General features: G+C 38.5%; 1 protein-coding gene across 1 annotated transcript in view; it reads left to right on the forward strand.

Moving 5' to 3' along the window:
- The window catches only part of HECW1 (HECT, C2 and WW domain containing E3 ubiquitin protein ligase 1), a 583,340-nt gene that overhangs the window by 518,802 nt on the left and 47,698 nt on the right, over nucleotides 1–16,840 (forward strand).

Genomic DNA, 16,840 nt, shown 5'->3' on the forward strand with positions numbered 1-16,840 from the left:
TTTGAGGAAACTCCGTACTGTTTTCCACAGAGGCTACACTAGTCTGCATTCTCACCAGCAGTCCATGAGGTTTCCCTTTTCTCCACATCTTTGCCAGCACTTGTTTGTTGATTTATTGATGGTAGGCATTCTGGCAGGTGTGAGGTAATGTCTCATTGTGAATCTCTCTGATGATTATGATGCTAAACAGGTTTCCATATGCCTATTGCTCCTTTTGTGTGTTCTCTTTGTAGAACTGTTAATTCAGTTCCTTTACCCATAAGTAGATGAATGAATTTAAAAGATGTGGTATGTTTAAATAATGGAATATTATGTGGTCATAAAAAGAAGGAACTCTTACCTTTTCCAACAGCATGGATGGACAAATAACATATAATCTCACTCATATGTGGAATCTAATGGAAAAAACTGACAAAATAAAACCAGAGACACAGATACATGGAACAGGCTAACAAATCTAAGAGGGGAGGGAGGTGTGTGTGGGGGAACTGAAACAGATTAGTCTAAGAACATATATGCATATATGCATAGCTCATAGACACAGACAACAATGTAGTGAAAGCCAGGGGAGTAGCATGTACCAGGTGGAGTAGGGTAAATGGAGGTAAAATGTGGAACATCTGTAATAGTGACAATAAAAAATTAATAATTAAATGTATGTATGTGTATATATGTATGTGTACTCACACAAAGGCACACTCACACACATCCGGTGCTAGCCTCAATTTTGAATAGAGTCTTTTTCCTCAAAGTTTTCTAGTTTACACTATGGTTTGTCAAAGTTTTCTACTTGTTAAATAGAAGTGAATAATTTATATTTTGCTAGAAAATATACATTTCATTGAGATGCTATATTTTTATTTTTAAATTTGTATCATTTATGCTGTTACAGTTCTTCCTGCCTTTTCTACCTTTCCCCACTTCCACCACGCCCCACTGTCTCCTGACCCCAAGTCAATCCCCATATTATTGTCTATGTCCATGAGTTGTGCATAAATGTTCTTTGGTTAATCCTTTCACCATTTTCACTCCATACACCCCCACTTTCTGGCATCTGTCAGTCTATTTTATGTTCTAAGCTTCTGTTGCTATTTTGTTCATTGGTTTATTGTGTTCATTCCCTCCACATATGAGATCATGTGCTATTTTTCTTTCAATAACTGACTTAATTACTTAACACAATTTTCTGCAGGTCCATCTATGATGTCGCAAAATCTAAGAGTTTCTTTTTCATTGCTGCACACTAATGCATTGTGTAAATGTATCACAACTCTTTTATTCACTCATCTACTGATGGGCACTTAGGCAGTTTCCAAATCTTAGCTATTGTAAATAGTGCTTCTATAAATATAGGGGTGCATACATTTATATTTTGCATTGGTGTTTTAGAATCCTTGGGGTATATTCCTAGAAGTGGAGTCAATGAGTTAAATGGGAGTTCCACTTTTAAATTTTTAAGGATTTTGTTTATTTATTTTTAGAGAGGGGAAGGGAGGGAGAAAGAGAGGGAGGAAAACATCCATGTGTGTTTGCTTCTCACATGCCCCAAACTAAGGACCTGGCCTGCATTCCAGGCATGTGTCCTTACTGAAAATCTAACAGGCAACACCTAGGTTCACAGGCTGGCACCCAATCCACTGAGCAACTCCAGGCAGTGCCCATTTTTTATTTTTTAAGGGTAAACCATATTGATTTCCACAGTGGCTACACCAGAGGCAATCCCACCAATAATGCACTAGGGTTCACTTTTCTCCACATTCTTGCCAACACTTGTTTGTTGATTTATTGATGGTACCCATTTTGGGGAGGGCTCCACCTGCAAAGCACTGCCCCCCACCCTGTTCTCCACAGATGAGAATAAGTCTACCAAGACATGATCTGCTTGGGGAGGAAAGGTAGCCAATCTCTCAGTGGAGAAGGGCCTTGAGCCTGTTCATCAATGGGCTTTTATTGGGTTTAATTTGTATAGGAATACAGGGAATATATGTAAAGCTCATCAATCATTGTCAGGCAGTAATGATCTAACAATAGATAACATTTAAAGAAGTATGAGGGCTTATTCTGAGTCAGGATCAGTTAGCTAAAGGACCATAAAATTTTGGGAAACAAACTCATTTTATGCTTGGACCCTTATCATTTAAATTGAGGGCATTAGCAAAGCAGGTTTCACAGGATTTTATGCATTTTTCTTAGGCCTGATTACCCTGGGGAAACCTGCCTTTTCCAGCACAGGGCTATGCCCACCTCTAACATTGTTTCAGGCTTAAGTCAGGTGGGGGATGTGGGCATCCAAGAGATTTGGAGACTTTTTACAGTTAGAATGAGGACTTAGGCTATGTTAAAGTGGAGGGGTGAGGGTCCCTCACCACCTTTTTATAGTCCCCAAAGTCCTTCCCTGATGGCCCCTTCATGACCTTGCCTGTCTTAGGTCATCCCTCCCGTGAAGAATCATACCAGTCATTGGCTAACCAGTCATCCACCCAGGGCCAAGAAAGGGGAAGTAAAGGGGGCAGAGGTGGTACCCCTGCCAAGAAGATAAGCTTTATCTCCTTAGTGGCTTATCGTCCCAAGGTCGTTTTACTCAGCCTTAGCCTTGGGGGCGGGGGCGGGGGGGCCTGATTACAGCTTCCGAAACCAGGCTGGGAGGTTCCCAACAGCCATTCTGACACGTGTAAGGTGATATCTCATTGAGGTTTTAATTAGCATTTCTCTGATGATTAGCAATGCTGAGAATTTGTATATGCCTATGGACCTTCTTTATGTTCTCTTTGGAAAAGTGTCTATTCAGATCTTTTGCCCTATTTTTAGTTGGGTTGTCTTTCTGGCATTGAGTTATATTTGTTCTTTGTATATTTGGGAGATTAAACCCTTGTCAAATGTATCACTGGCAAAAATGTTCTCCCATAAAGTGGGTTCCGTATTCATCGAACAGTTTATTGGTGGAGTCTTTAGGGATTTCTATGCACAATATCATGTTATCTGAAAATAATGATAGCTTTCTTCCTCCTTTCTAATTTGGATGACTTCTATTTCTTCTTCTTGTCTGATATCTGTGGATAGGACTTTCAGAACTATGTTGAATAAGAATGCTAAAAGCACCCCTTCTTTCTTTCTGCTGCATACTATTCCATGGTATAACTGCCATATGATCTCACCTATAAGTAGAACCTGATCAACAAAACAAACAAGCAAGTAAAATATAGCCAGAGGCATTGAAATAAAGACCTGACAGTAACCAGGGAGAAAGGTGGATGGAGATAATGGGAAAAAGAAGGGGGAGGGTCATCAAGGAACATGTGAAAAGGACCCATGGACAAAGCCAAAACGGGGCAGGATTGAGGGTAGGAGGTGGGAGTGGGTGGGGCAGGAGAAAGTGGTGGGGGGAGGGTGGAAATGGAGACAGCTGTACTTGAAAAACAATAAAAATGCACATAAAAAAGAGGTGAAAGTGTACATCACTGACTTGTTCCTGATTTTAAAAGGAATGTTTTAGTAGTTCCCATTGAGAAGGATGTTAACTGTAGGTTTTTCATATATGACCTTATTATGTTGAGGTATGATCCTTCTATTTCCACTTGCTAAAAGTTCTTATCATAAGTGGGTGTTGGATTTTATCAACTGCTTTTACTGCACCTGTTGATATAGTCATGTGATTGTTGTCTTTTATTTTGTTTTTGTGATGTATCACATTTATAGATTTGCAAATATTGTACCAACCTTGCAATTCCCCGGATAAATCCCACTTGATTGTAATTAATGACCTTTTTGATGTATTGCTGAATCCAGTTTCCACATTCTTCGGAGATATTGGCCTATAATTCTCTTCTTTGTTATGTGTTTACCTTGTTTTGAAATTAGGATAATACAGGCCTAATAGAAGGAGTTTCAAAGTCTTCCTTCTTCTTGAATATGTTGGAATAGTTTGAGAATGATCAATAATAATTCTTCTGTGAATGACTGGTAAAACTCCTGTGCAGTCATCTGCTCCAGGGTTTTTGTGTGCCAGGAGTTATTTGACTACTGCATTGATTTCATTCATTGTTATCCATCTATTCACATTTTCTACTTCTTCCTGATCACTTTGGAAGATTGTCTGATTCTAGAAATTTGTCCTTTTCACACAGGTTGACCAATTTCTTGGTATACAGTTGCTCACAGTAATTTCTTACATAGTAATTTGTCCTTATTCCTTGTATTTCTGTAATATCAGTTGATATTTCAGTTTTATTGTTTCTGACATTAATTATTTGGGCCCTCTCTCTTTTTTTTGATGTGTCTAGTTAAAGGTTCATCAATCTCATTTGTCTTTTTAGAACAACCTCTTGTTTTCACTCATCTTCTATACTGTTTTGTTTTGTTTTTCAGTCTCTGTGATTCATTTTGGCTGTGATTTTTTTTTTAATTTTATTGTGGTTCAAAAACAGTTGTCTGCATTTCCCACCACTACTCCCTCCCACCGAGCCATCACCACCTCCTTCCTTTGATTCCCTGCCTCCTTGGTTTTGTACATTCACCCTTTATAGTTGTTCCTGAAATGTCTTCCCCTTTTCTCCCTATCATCCCCTCACACTCCCTTTGGGTTATTGTCATATTGTTCTTTTTTTTCCATTTTTTTAAATTTTATTGTTATTCACATACAGCTGTCTGCTCCCCCCCCCCCGACCTCCCCCTCTCTTTATATTTATTCCAGAACACTCTTGACCCTTTCCCTCCCATTACCCCCACCCATCACCCCTCTGGTTGCTGTCCATTTGTTCTTAATTTCAATGTCTCTGGTTATATTTTTCCTTGCTTGTTTGTTTTATATTATTACTTTGATTAGGTTCCACTTAAAGGTGATATGATATGGTATTTGTCACACACCACCTGGCTTACTTCACTTAGCATAAGGCTCTCTAGTTTCATCCATGCTGTCACAAAAGGTAGGAGCTCCTTCTTTCTTTCTGCTGCATAGTATTCCATTGTGTAAATGTGCCATAGTTTTTTGATTCATTCATTTACTAATGGGCACTAAGGTTGCTTCTAGCACTTGACTGTTGTAAATTGTGTGGCTATGAACATTGGGGTGCATAGAATCTTTTGAATTGGTTTTTCAGGGTTCTTAGGATATAATCCCAGCAGTGGAATTGTCAGGTCAAAAGGCAGTCCCATTTTTATTTTTCTGAGGAAATTGCATACTGTTTTCCACAATGTCTACACCAGTCTGCTTTCCCACAAGTGGTGCACTAGGGTTCCCTTTTCTCCACATCTTCACCAACAGTAGTTGTTGGTTGATATGTTTATGATGGCCACTCTCAGTGATGTGAAGTGGTATCTCACTGTGGTTTTAATTTGCATCTCTCTGATGGCTAGTGATGCTGAGCATTTTTTTCTTGTTTCTCTGGGGCCTCTGTATATCCTCCTTGGAGAAGTGTCTATTCAGGTCTTTGGCCCATTTTTAATTATTTTTTTTTTTTGTCTTCCTGGAGTGGAGTGGACTCATGTGACTTCTTTATATATTTTGGAGACCAAACCCTTGTCAGAGGTATTATTGGCAAATCTGTTTTCCCATCCAGTTGGTTCTTTTTCCATTCTAATGTTGCTTTCTTTAGCTGTGCAGAAGCTTCTTCTTTTGATGAGACCACATTTTTTTATTGTTTCTTTTATGCCCCTTGGTCTAGGGGACATATCAGAAAAAAATATTGCTGCATAGAATATATGACATTTTTTTTGCCTATGATTTCCATGGCATTTCTATGGTGTCATGAATTATATTTAAGTGTTTTATCTAACTCTTTATGGTGTAAGTTGGTGATCTAGTTTCATTTTTTTTGCATGTACCTCTCCAGATCCTGCAATACCATTTGTTGAAGATGCAATTTTTACTCCATTTTCTGCTTCTGTCCCCTTTGTCAAATATTAATTTATCATTGAGACATTTCCTATTTCTGGGCTCTCTATTCTGTTCCATTGCTCTATATGTGTGTTCTTATGCCAGTCTGTTTTGATTGCAGTTGCCTTGTAATACTGTTTGATATAAGGTATTGTGATCCCTCCTACTTTGTTCTTCTTTCTCAAAATTTCTGCAGCTATTCAGGGTCACTTATGGTTCCATACAAGTTTTTGAAATATCTGTGAAATATGTCATTGGTACTTTAATAAGGAGTGAGTTGAATCTATAAATTGCTTTTGGTAGTATGGACAAGTTGATGATGTTAATTCTTCCAATCCATGAACATGGCACATGCTTCCAGTTGTTTGTGTGTTTCTTAATTTCTTTCTTCAGTGTTGTGTAGTTTTCTGAGTACAGGTCTTTTACCTCTTAATTAGATTTATTCCTAGGTACTTTATTTTTCTTGTTGCTATATCAAATGGGAACTCTTTTCCTGATCTCTGATTCTGATCTTTCATTGTCTGTGTACAAAAATGTGTTTGACTTCTGAATATTGACTTTGTATTCCACTGTTTTGCCAAATTCACTTATTAGTTTGAGTAGTTTTCTTGGTGGAGTCTACAGGATTTTCTATGTACACTATCATGTCATCTGCAAACAATGATAGTTTTGCTCCTTTCCAATTTGGATGCCTTTTACTTCTTTTTCTTTTTTTGATTGCAGTGGCTAAGACTTTCAATACTATGTTGAATAGGAGTGGTGAAAGTGGACAACCTTGTCTTGTTCCTGATCTTAGTGGGAAAGTTTTTAGTTTTTGCTCCTTGAGTATGATGGTGGTTGTAGGTCTCCCATATTTCTTTTACTATGTTGAGGAATGCTCCCTCTATTCCCACTTTGCTGTGTTATCATAAATGTGTGCTGTATTGTATCAATTATTTTCTGTATCCAATATTATGATTATGTAATTTTTGTCTTTCCTTTTGTTTATGTAGATGTATTACTTTTATTGATTTGAAAATATTGTACCATCCTGGCATCACTGGAATGAATCCCACTTTAAAGATCATGGTGTATGATCTTTTTAATGTATTGCTTGATGTGGTGTGCCTATATTTTTTTTTTTTTTTTGAGGATTTTAGCATCTATGTCCATCAGCGATATTGGCCTGTAGTTTTCTTTCTTTTGTCTTCATCTGGTTTTGGGATTAGGATGATGCTGGCTTCATAAAGAGTTTGGAAGTCTTCTGTCTTCTTGGATTGTTTGGAATAATCTGTGAAGGTTACTGGTTAGCTCTTCATTGAATTTTTTAAACTTCTCCTGTGAAAATGTCTGGTCCAGGGCTTTTGTGTGTTGGGAGTTTTTTTATTACTGCTCCAATTTCATCAGTTTTTATTGGTCTGTTCAGGCTTTCTGTTTCTTCTTCATCAAGGGTTAGAAGGTTATATTTTTCTAGGAATTTGTCCATTTCACCTAGGCTTTCAAATTTCTTGGCATATAGTTCTTTGTAGTAATTTCTTACAATCCTTTGTATTTTTGTGGTATCAGTTGGAACCTCTCCTCTTTCATGTCTGATTGTGTTTATTTGCGTCCTCTCTCTTTTTTTCTTGATAAGTCTGCTTAAAGGTTTGTCTACTTTGTTTATCTTTTCAAAGAACCAGCTCTTGGGTTTATTGATCCTTACAATTGTTTTTTATTCTCTATATAATTTAATTCTGCTCGAATCTTGGTTATTTCCTTTCTCTACTTGTTCTAGGCTGTCTTTGCTATTGTTACTCTTGTTCTTGTAGCTGTAGAGTTTGGTTGTTTATTTCAAATGTTTCTATTTTTTTGTTTAAGATAGGCCTGTATAGCTGTGAACTTCCCTCTCAGGACTGCCTTCACTGTGTCCCATAAGTTTTGGAATGTTGTGAGTTAATTTTCACTTGTCTCCATAAACTTTTTTGATTTCTTCATTTATCACATTCTTGACCCAATCATTGTTTAATGGCATACTATTCAATCTCCATGAATTTGAGTGTTTTTGATTTTTTTCCTTGGGGGTGGTTTCTAGTTTCATTCCCTTGTGATTAGAGAAAATGCTTAATATGATTTCAATTTTCTTGAGTTTGTTGAGGCTTGTTTTGTGTCCTGTCATATGGTCTATCTTTGAGTGTTCCTTGTGCATTTGAAAAAGTGTGTATTTTGCTTCTTTGGGATGGAAGAATATATATATTCTTCACACCTACACACTCTTAAAGAGTATAAATATAAAGAATATATATATATATATATATATATACTCTTTAACTTGTATGTGTAAATATATATATTTATATATATGCTTTGGTATGAAAGAATATATTCTTTATTATACATTTATTTATATACATATATTTAACTTGTGTGTTTGTATACACACACACAAGTTAAATCCAGTTGATCTAGGACATTGTTCAATACTACAATGTCTTTGTTCATATTTTGTTTAGAAGATTTGCCCATTTTTGACAGTGGTGTATTAAAATCCCCTACTAAAAATGTGTTGCTGTCAATATCTTTCTTGAAGTCCTCCAAGATTTTCCTTCTATATTCGGGTGCTCCTATGTTGAGTGCATATATATTTACAATGTTTATGCCTTCTTGGTGGGTTCTTCTCTTGAGTATTATGAAGTGACCTTCTGGGTCTCTTTTTATTGTCCTTGTTTTGTAGTCCATTTTGTCTGATATGAGTATTGCTACCTTGGCTTTTTATCCTGTCCATTTGCTTGGAATATTTTTTTCCAACTCTTCACTTTCAGTCTGTGTAGGTCTTTTGTTCTGAGATGGGTCTGTTGTAGGCAGCTTATGTGTGGGTCATGATTTCTTATCCATTCAGCTACTCTATGTCTTATGATTGGAGCATTTAAACCACTTACATTTAAGGTTATTACTGATAGGTACTTACTCATTGCCATTTTACTTCCTTCATACCCATGTTCCTCCCTCTCTCACTCTTTTTTTTACCTTTTCTTAAAGAACACCCTTTAGCATCTTTTGCAGTGCTGATTTTGAGTAGGTGTATTCTTTGATGCTTCTTTTGTCTGGGAAATTCCTTATTTTACCTTCCATTTTGAGAACCTTTTTGGATAGAGTCATCTTGGTTTCAGGCCTTCATTTTCCATCGCTTGGAATATTCCTTGCCAATCCCTTGTAGCTTGGAATATTTTCATTGAGAAGTGAATGCTAGTCTTATCAGGGTCCCTTTGTATGTTAGGTCCTCTTTCTCCCTTGCTGCCTTTAAGATTCTGTCTGTGTCTTGGAATTTTGCCATTTTAATTATGATGTGTTTTGAAGTGGACTCTTTGGGCTCCTCTTGATTGGGACTCTTTGTGTTTCCTGAATTTATGTCATTTTTCTCTCGTCAAATTAGGGAAATTTTCCATCATTACTTTTCAAACAGTTTTTCTATCCCTTCCTCTTCTTCTCCTTCTGGTATCCCTATTGTTTGGATATTACTATGTTTCATGTTGTCCTGCATTTCCCTTAACCCCCCTTCATTCTTTCTGAGTCTCTTTTCCTTTCCTTGCTCTATCTGAGTAGTTTTTTCTATTGTGTCCTCCAGTTCACTGATCTGATCCTCTGCTCCATTGACCCTGCTTTTGATTCCTTCCACTGTCTTCTTCAGTTCAGAAGAATTTGGGGTTTTGTATTTGGGTTTTGATTGTTGTTGGGAATTTTTTGGTGGGTCCTTCTCTGCAGCTGGTTAACTGAGGGTCTCTCTGCCCACCACATGGAATGTTTTCCTCCATACCTTTACTATCAGCTTGTGAAAATATTTTGCTCTAATAGGGGGTCTCTTGCAGACAGCATATGTGGGTCATGGTTTCTTATCTATTTGGCTATTCTATGTTTTTTTATAAGAGCATTTAATCCATTTACATTTTAAGTAAATTTTATTGATTATGCTATTATATTTGTCCCAACATTTTTCTCCTCTTTGTCTCCCCTCTGCCCTGCAACCCCCACTATCCAGCATCCCACCCCCTTAGTTCATGTCCATGGGTTGTACATATAAGTTTTTCGGCTTCTCTATTTCCTACCTACCTCTGCCTATCTTATGCCCCTTTAACCTACTCCTGTCTACTTTTTGCCTTATTCCCTGTAACTTTTCCCTCCCATCCTCCTCCTGTGCCTCCCCACTGATAACCCTCCATGTGATCTCCATTTCTATGATCCTCTTCCTGTTCTAGTTGTGTGCTTAGTTTTTGTTTTTGCTAATTAGGTTCAATTATTGATAGTTATAACTTTGTTGTCATTTTATTATTCATAGTTTTTGATCATTTTCTCTTTCTTAGGTCTAAGTACCTTTAACATTACATATAATAAGGCTTTGGTGTTGATGAACTCCTTTAACTTGACCTTATCTGGGAAGCACTTTATCTGTCCTTCCATTCTAAATGATACCTTTGCTGGATACAGTAATCTTGGATGCAGGCCCTTGCCTTTCATGACTTCAAATATTTCTTTCCTGCCCCTTCTTGCCTGTAAAATTTTGTTTTTTTTTTAATAAAGGTAATTTAAAAAAAAATTAATCATTGTTCAAGTACAGTTTTCTCCTTTTTACTCCCAATCCAGCCCACCCTTCCAACCCTCCCCACTTCCCTCCCATTACCACCCTCCCCCTAGTTTTTGACCATGTGTCCTTTAAATTTGTTCCCTTGAACCCTTCCCATTGTCCCCTGAAATTCCCTCTTCTCTCCCCTGTGGTCACTGTCAGCCTGTCCTCTATTTCAGTGTCTTTGGTTATATTTTGCTTGTTTCTTTGTTTTGTTGTTTAGGTTCCTGTTAAAGGTAAGATCATATGGTATTTGTCTTTGACTGCCTGGCTTGTTTCACTTAGCATAATGTTTTCCAGCTCCATCCACGCTGTCACAAAGGGTAGTAGCTCCTTCTTTCTCTCTGCTGCATAGAATTCCATTGTGTAAATGTACCATAGTTCTTTGATCCATTCATTTACTGATGGGCTTGAGAAATCAGCTGATAGCCTTATGGGAACTCCTTTGTTGGTAACTATCTCCTTTTCTCTTGCTGCTTTTAAGATTCTCTTCTTATCATTAAACCTAGGTAACTTAATTATGATGTGCCTTAATTATGGTGTGTTCATCTTTGGGACCAATTTCTTTGGGACTCTCTGGGCTTCCTGGAACTCCTGGAAGTCTATTTCCTTTGGCAGATTGGGCAAGTTCTCCTTAATTATTTTTTCAAATTAGTTTTGAATTTCTTGCTCTTCCTCTTCTCCTTCTGGTGCCCCCATAATTCAGACACTAGAATGCTTAAAATTGTCCCATAGGTTCCTAAGCTCCTCCTTTTTTTTTTTTTGAATTCTTGTTTCTTCTCTCTGTTCCAGTTGGACGCTTATTTCTTTCTTTTGTTCCAAATTACTGTTTTGCATCCTGGTTTCCTTCCCTTTACTATTGGTTCTCTGTATTTTTTATGCATTTCCCTTTGTACAGCTTTCATTTCTTCCTTCATTTTGCTACCAAGCTCAATCAATTCTGTGAGCATCCTGATTACCAGTGTTTGAACTTTGCATCCTGATTACCAGTGTTTGAACTTTGCATCAGATAAATTGTCTATCACCTCATTGCTTAGACTTTTTCTGGAGTTTTGATCTGTTATTTCATTTGGGTCATATTCATTTGTTTTAGTGCATGAGCTATGTTGTAAGGGGAAGAGCCTTAGGTATTCGCTAGTGCAGAGCAACCCTCTCCACTGCATTTTGACTCTGTATGTGGGGAAGGTGTCAGAGAGGGAACTGTGGTGCTCACTTGCTCCACTCTAGCCCCACTTTCCAAAGAACTCACCTGTGAGACTGAAAGTTTCTCATGACCACCACAGAATTCTACATCCAGAAGTTTTGAGTCTTCAGTTTCCTGGTCAGCCAGCCCCTGCTTCACCAAACTATGTCAGCCATGTTACCATGGGTCATCTCTACCCTTCTGCCCATTCCACCCCTCCTACCAGTCTGGGTTAATATTTCTTTAACTCTTTGATTGTCAGAGTTCCACACAGTTCACCTTTCTGGAAGTTCTGGTTGTTTATTATTTTTAAATTAGTTGTTATCCTTCTTTTGATTGTGTGAGGAAGCAAGGCATTACCACCTATGCCTCCATTTTGGCCAGACTCCCTATTTACATTTAAAGTTTTTATAGACAGGTACTTCCTTATTGTCGTTTTTTGTATTGTACCTATGTTTTTCTCTCTAGGTATGTATTTCTTCTTTTTAACATTTCTTGCATCATTGGTTTGGTGATAATGAACTCCTTTAATCTGATTTTGTCTGAGAAGCTCTTTAATTGGCCTTTGATTTTAAATGATAGCCTTGCTGGGTAGAACAATCAAGGCTGCATATTCTTAGCTTTCATCACTCTGAACATTTTCTGGCAATCTCTTCTGGTCTGTAGTGTTTATGTTAATAAATAATTTGAGATTCTGTGTATGTAACTGACTGGTTCTCTCTAACCACCTTTAAAATTCTTTCTTTGTCTTTAAGTTTTGCTATTTTAATTATGATGTGTCTTGCTCTAGGTCTCTTTGGATTTATCTTTATTGGAACTCTCTATCTTTCTTGAACTTGTGTGCCATTTTTCTTCACCAGGTTGTGGACATGTTCCACCATTACTTCTTCTGTCCTCTCACACTCATCTCCTGGCACTCCTATGATGTGGATGTTGTTATGCTATATGTTATCCCAAAGGTCCCTTAGAATTCCCTCATTTCTCTTAAGTCTCTTTCTTTTTTTATTTTTTTCTTTGGCTCAATATTACCATCCTGCCCTCTAATTTGCTGTTTTGATCCTGTGCTTCCTCTAGTCTACTTTTGATTCCATCAAGCAAATTCTTCATTTCAGATATTATAAGTTTTATTTCTCTTATGTTCTTATTTATGTTTTCTATACCCTTTTTAATGCTTACAATATCTTTATTTAAATTCTCACTAAGATCATCTATTGTTCCCCTAGGTAAGAGTTGTAAGACCTTTCCGCATCCTTACAATTGTTATTTTAAACTCTGCATTTGATATTTGTGTTGCTTTAATTTTATCTATGTCTTTTCTTTCTTTCTGTGGGGACTTCTGTTGTTCTTTTGGTTAGGATATTTTTCTTTGTCACCCCACTTGATCTCTGTATGTTAGGTAGGCATGCTGTGTCTCCTGAACCTTCCTCTTTGGTTGTTTTGTGATAAAGATGTCTTACTAAGTTTAGTTGTACAATCTTTCAGAACACCCAAAATCCATGGCCTAGAAGTGTTTCTTCTTAATACTGTTATCTCCTTGTTGTACTTTTATCTTAAATGCTTGTGGCTTTTTCACAGGTAATTGTATAGCTTTTGACTGGGTGATAGTAAGAGTAACTCTCAACCTCCATGTGTGCAGTTGCTGCCCCTTGATGAGGAGTTGCTCCCAGCAGAGTCCAGAGCTTCAGGAATCCTCCTTTGGGTATAATGATTGTGTGGCTAGTTGGTTTGAGTTTTTGTATAAGATGAAGCCTACAAATGATTTTGTTGTTTCTGGGTCCAGATGAATGGGATTCAGATACAGGTCATTTTCAGATGTTGATTTTAACCAGCCCTAGGCTATCTCTCTGTAGCCACTGGGCTGTTTTCTGCTTGTGTCTGTGTTTACTAGGCCTGCTTGTGCGTGTGAAGGGCCAGTCTGTGTAAAAGAGTCAGCTTTTTTCTGCTTGGAACTAATAAAAGTTCTGTATAAGAGCAAAGGTTCCCTGAGGTTGGCCTCCCCCTTGGCCACTCTGCCCCTCCCTGGGTTCACCTGGTCTTTCTCCTTAGCTTTTTAATGAGGGTCTATAAGATGAGAGCAGGTCTGTTGAGATAGGGTTGTCAGGTTTCCCATTTTATTGGTCCTTCTGTCTTAGGGTGTTCTGTGAGGGGGAGAGTAGCTCCTACTCCAAGCCAGCCCCTTCAGTCTTTGCCACAGACTCTGGCAACTGCTTCCATAGGTAGGCTCACTTCCTATTCAGAATGGGTGCATTCTCAATGTACCTTTCACAGGAGTGAGCTCAGAAGTTCTGGACTTCAGAGAAGAGTTCAAAAGAGTCCCACATTGGGCCTGGGACAAGACCAGACCACAGGTGCAGGCTAAGCTCTCTTTCTCATTCCAAGACCTCAGTAGGAGGCTAAGCTCTCTGTCCTGTTTTCAGGCAATCTCCTCCAAAACTCTCATACTTTGAAAATCTGTTTGGAGTTTGTCTTCATTTCCCCTGTGGAAATGTACCTAGCAGGAGAATTTTGGACCTTGCAGGGCTGTTCTACAGAGTTTCTACATTGAGGGTGGTGCATACAAACCCTACAAGGAGGATGGGCACTCCTTTCTCTTGCCATGGCTGACAATAAGTTTGCCTCACTGCAGAGTATCTCAGGAGCTCAACTCTCACCCATCTAACTTCCAGTCTACAGCATTCACAAGAGACACAGTCCAGAACTCTCTGCCCTAGGCAACACATGGTTGTCTTGCAAGCCAACCTAGGTGGAGCCAAAAAAACCTGTCATTGCACAAATTTCTGATCTCTCCAAAAAGCTGGTCTCAGTGGGAAAGAACCCAAATACCTATCATGACTTGGCACAGCTGAGGGAAATTCAGAACAAGCCAAAAATATTTTTCCATTCAGCTAGCTTTCTCTCCAAAGCAGCAGAGCTGCACAAGGAGTTCACGATGGGGTTAAGGTGACATGCACATGCTTCAGAATGGAAAAACTGTTGATGAACAAGCTACTCAGCACGTTCTCTGCTTCAGTCTCTGCCCTGTGACTCCCCAGCAATCAGCCTTGTTGCATCAGTTGGTTTCTATCAAAATCTGAGCACATATAGTGAACCATTCAATCTGGTGCCTAAACCATAGAAGCTCTTCATACTAAATTAGCTATCTCTTATTTTCACAAGTGTGGTGGAACCTCACTGCTTCCTACTTCCAGAGACCTCATAGTCACCCCTTTTCCTCTCTATTGCTGTTGGTATTTTTACAGCTGCACAGTTCAAAGGACAGGGAGCTCTGGAGTTCCCATTTCAATCTCTTCTGATAGACCAGCTGTGCATGCAATTTTTGCATGCAATTGGGGCTTAGTACCTCTGGTCTTTTTGTCCATCCACACTTCAGTTCCCCTTATCAATCTCTATGCAATACCCAATCCACACAACTGGATCACTGACTGGGTCTCCATGCATAAAACCTCCTTAAGGAACAAAATGCCTTCCAAAGTCACTGCTGACTGCAGCCTGTAGGTGACTGTAACAGACCTCAGTGTGGCTACCTGGTCCCTTTATCAGTCTCAGCCCCTATCCTGGGCTCTCAAGGTTGGTGCTGCAACAATGGATGCACTGCATGCTGTGAGTGTGCAGCTTGGGTCTCACAATCTCAGTGGAATGCCCCCCAAGTTTTCGCCAACTTAGGTTGGGGATTGCTGTGTGGAACTAAGTATCCTGGGTCCAAGGGGAGAGGAAATTCCAGAATTTCAATTTCTCTCTAGTTTCTCAGCTGTGACAGGAGACATGCACAAGGTATTTCCCCTTCCACTTACAAAAATCCCTTACCAGACTCTATGAAGCACCTTCTGTACTTCTTGGCTTTAAAACTTTATATCAGCTAGGATTCAGTTGATTGTTCAGGTTGTTGGAAGTTCAGCTGAAAATCCAGATTGGGGGCAGGAACAAGTGGACTCAGCTTACACCAACCCTGCTGCCATATTCAAACCTTGAGATGTTCATTTTTCTTTAACATGGAACTGTAAGTAATATTATCATGTAATATTTTCATGTATTTCATATCTGAGGATACTTACTCCCAGCCAATTTCTCTTTACTAGGATTTCCAGGACCACTTCCAAATTAATATAGTACTTGGCCAGACACCTCTGTGTTGATATTTGCTCTATTCACACTTTGAGTGGTCTCAGTCATCTCTATGTGGAAAGCCACAAGTCCACCATATTGTAAAAAGCATCAGTTGTAAAGCTTTAGAGTAAGCAAGTCTGTATTGGTATGAACTGTGTTTTCATGCACAAGACTATGGTTACCGTGTTGGGAATCATCAGTTATTGGAGTGGTCAGTAAAAAGCACTGAGAGCACACTGGCCTCAAAAATTCTAAGATGTTTGATTACTTTGTGAACCTCCCCATCTACAGTGCCCCATAGCACCCTTACTGAGTTCCTCTTCAGACTCAATAATACTTGTATGTTATTTCATGCAAAAAACATTTACTATTTCTAACATGACAATTTGAAGTATTGTTTATAATTATGCTTATTCTACAAGATCAGATAGTCTAGTCATTTTAACAGTGTTTTTTTTTTTTTATAGCCACTATGGAATAAAAAATCTTTCGAGTCTAAAAAAAGCCTTATGAAAAAGTAGTGGAGATGGGTTAGTTGGGAATTCTAACTGGGAGGACCTGAGAAAATTCACAACCTAATTCTTTACTTAGATGAAAATCTAGACATATGGGAAGAGAACAAGAGGACCCTAGTTATGGAGGTAGGTGCTACTGATGGACAAGTCTGGCATAGTGGAAAAACTGGTGTGCTAGACCTGGCCAACAAGAAGCTGTTCAGGAGTAGAGCACTGGTGGGATCAAGTTCTAGAGAGCCTCTGCATCCAGTTAAGCAGGTTGCTAGCAAAAATTGCAGGAAGCTACTGACTTCAACAAGGATTTAAATTAGTAAAGGACACCTGGAAGTGGCCAGGTCTACATGACAAATTGTTTCCAGGAGAGACCTTCTTCTTTGTATGTTTGGCCTGACAATATTAAGTGGCAATGAAAACTCAGCTCATTGCTTAACACAATGTAAATCAATGTAATTCTTCCCACTGAATGTGAGCTCAACTGCAATATGTGTTTTTTACTCAATTCCTCCACTCCCCAGTATAGTGGACACACATTAAACTTCAGGTGTTTTTTTCTGGAATGTTTCAATAGGTAAGGATGCACAGACAGAAAACTG

Source organism: Phyllostomus discolor, chromosome 10 (assembly GCF_004126475.2).
Source record: "Phyllostomus discolor isolate MPI-MPIP mPhyDis1 chromosome 10, mPhyDis1.pri.v3, whole genome shotgun sequence".
Taxonomy (NCBI): domain Eukaryota; kingdom Metazoa; phylum Chordata; class Mammalia; order Chiroptera; family Phyllostomidae; genus Phyllostomus; species Phyllostomus discolor.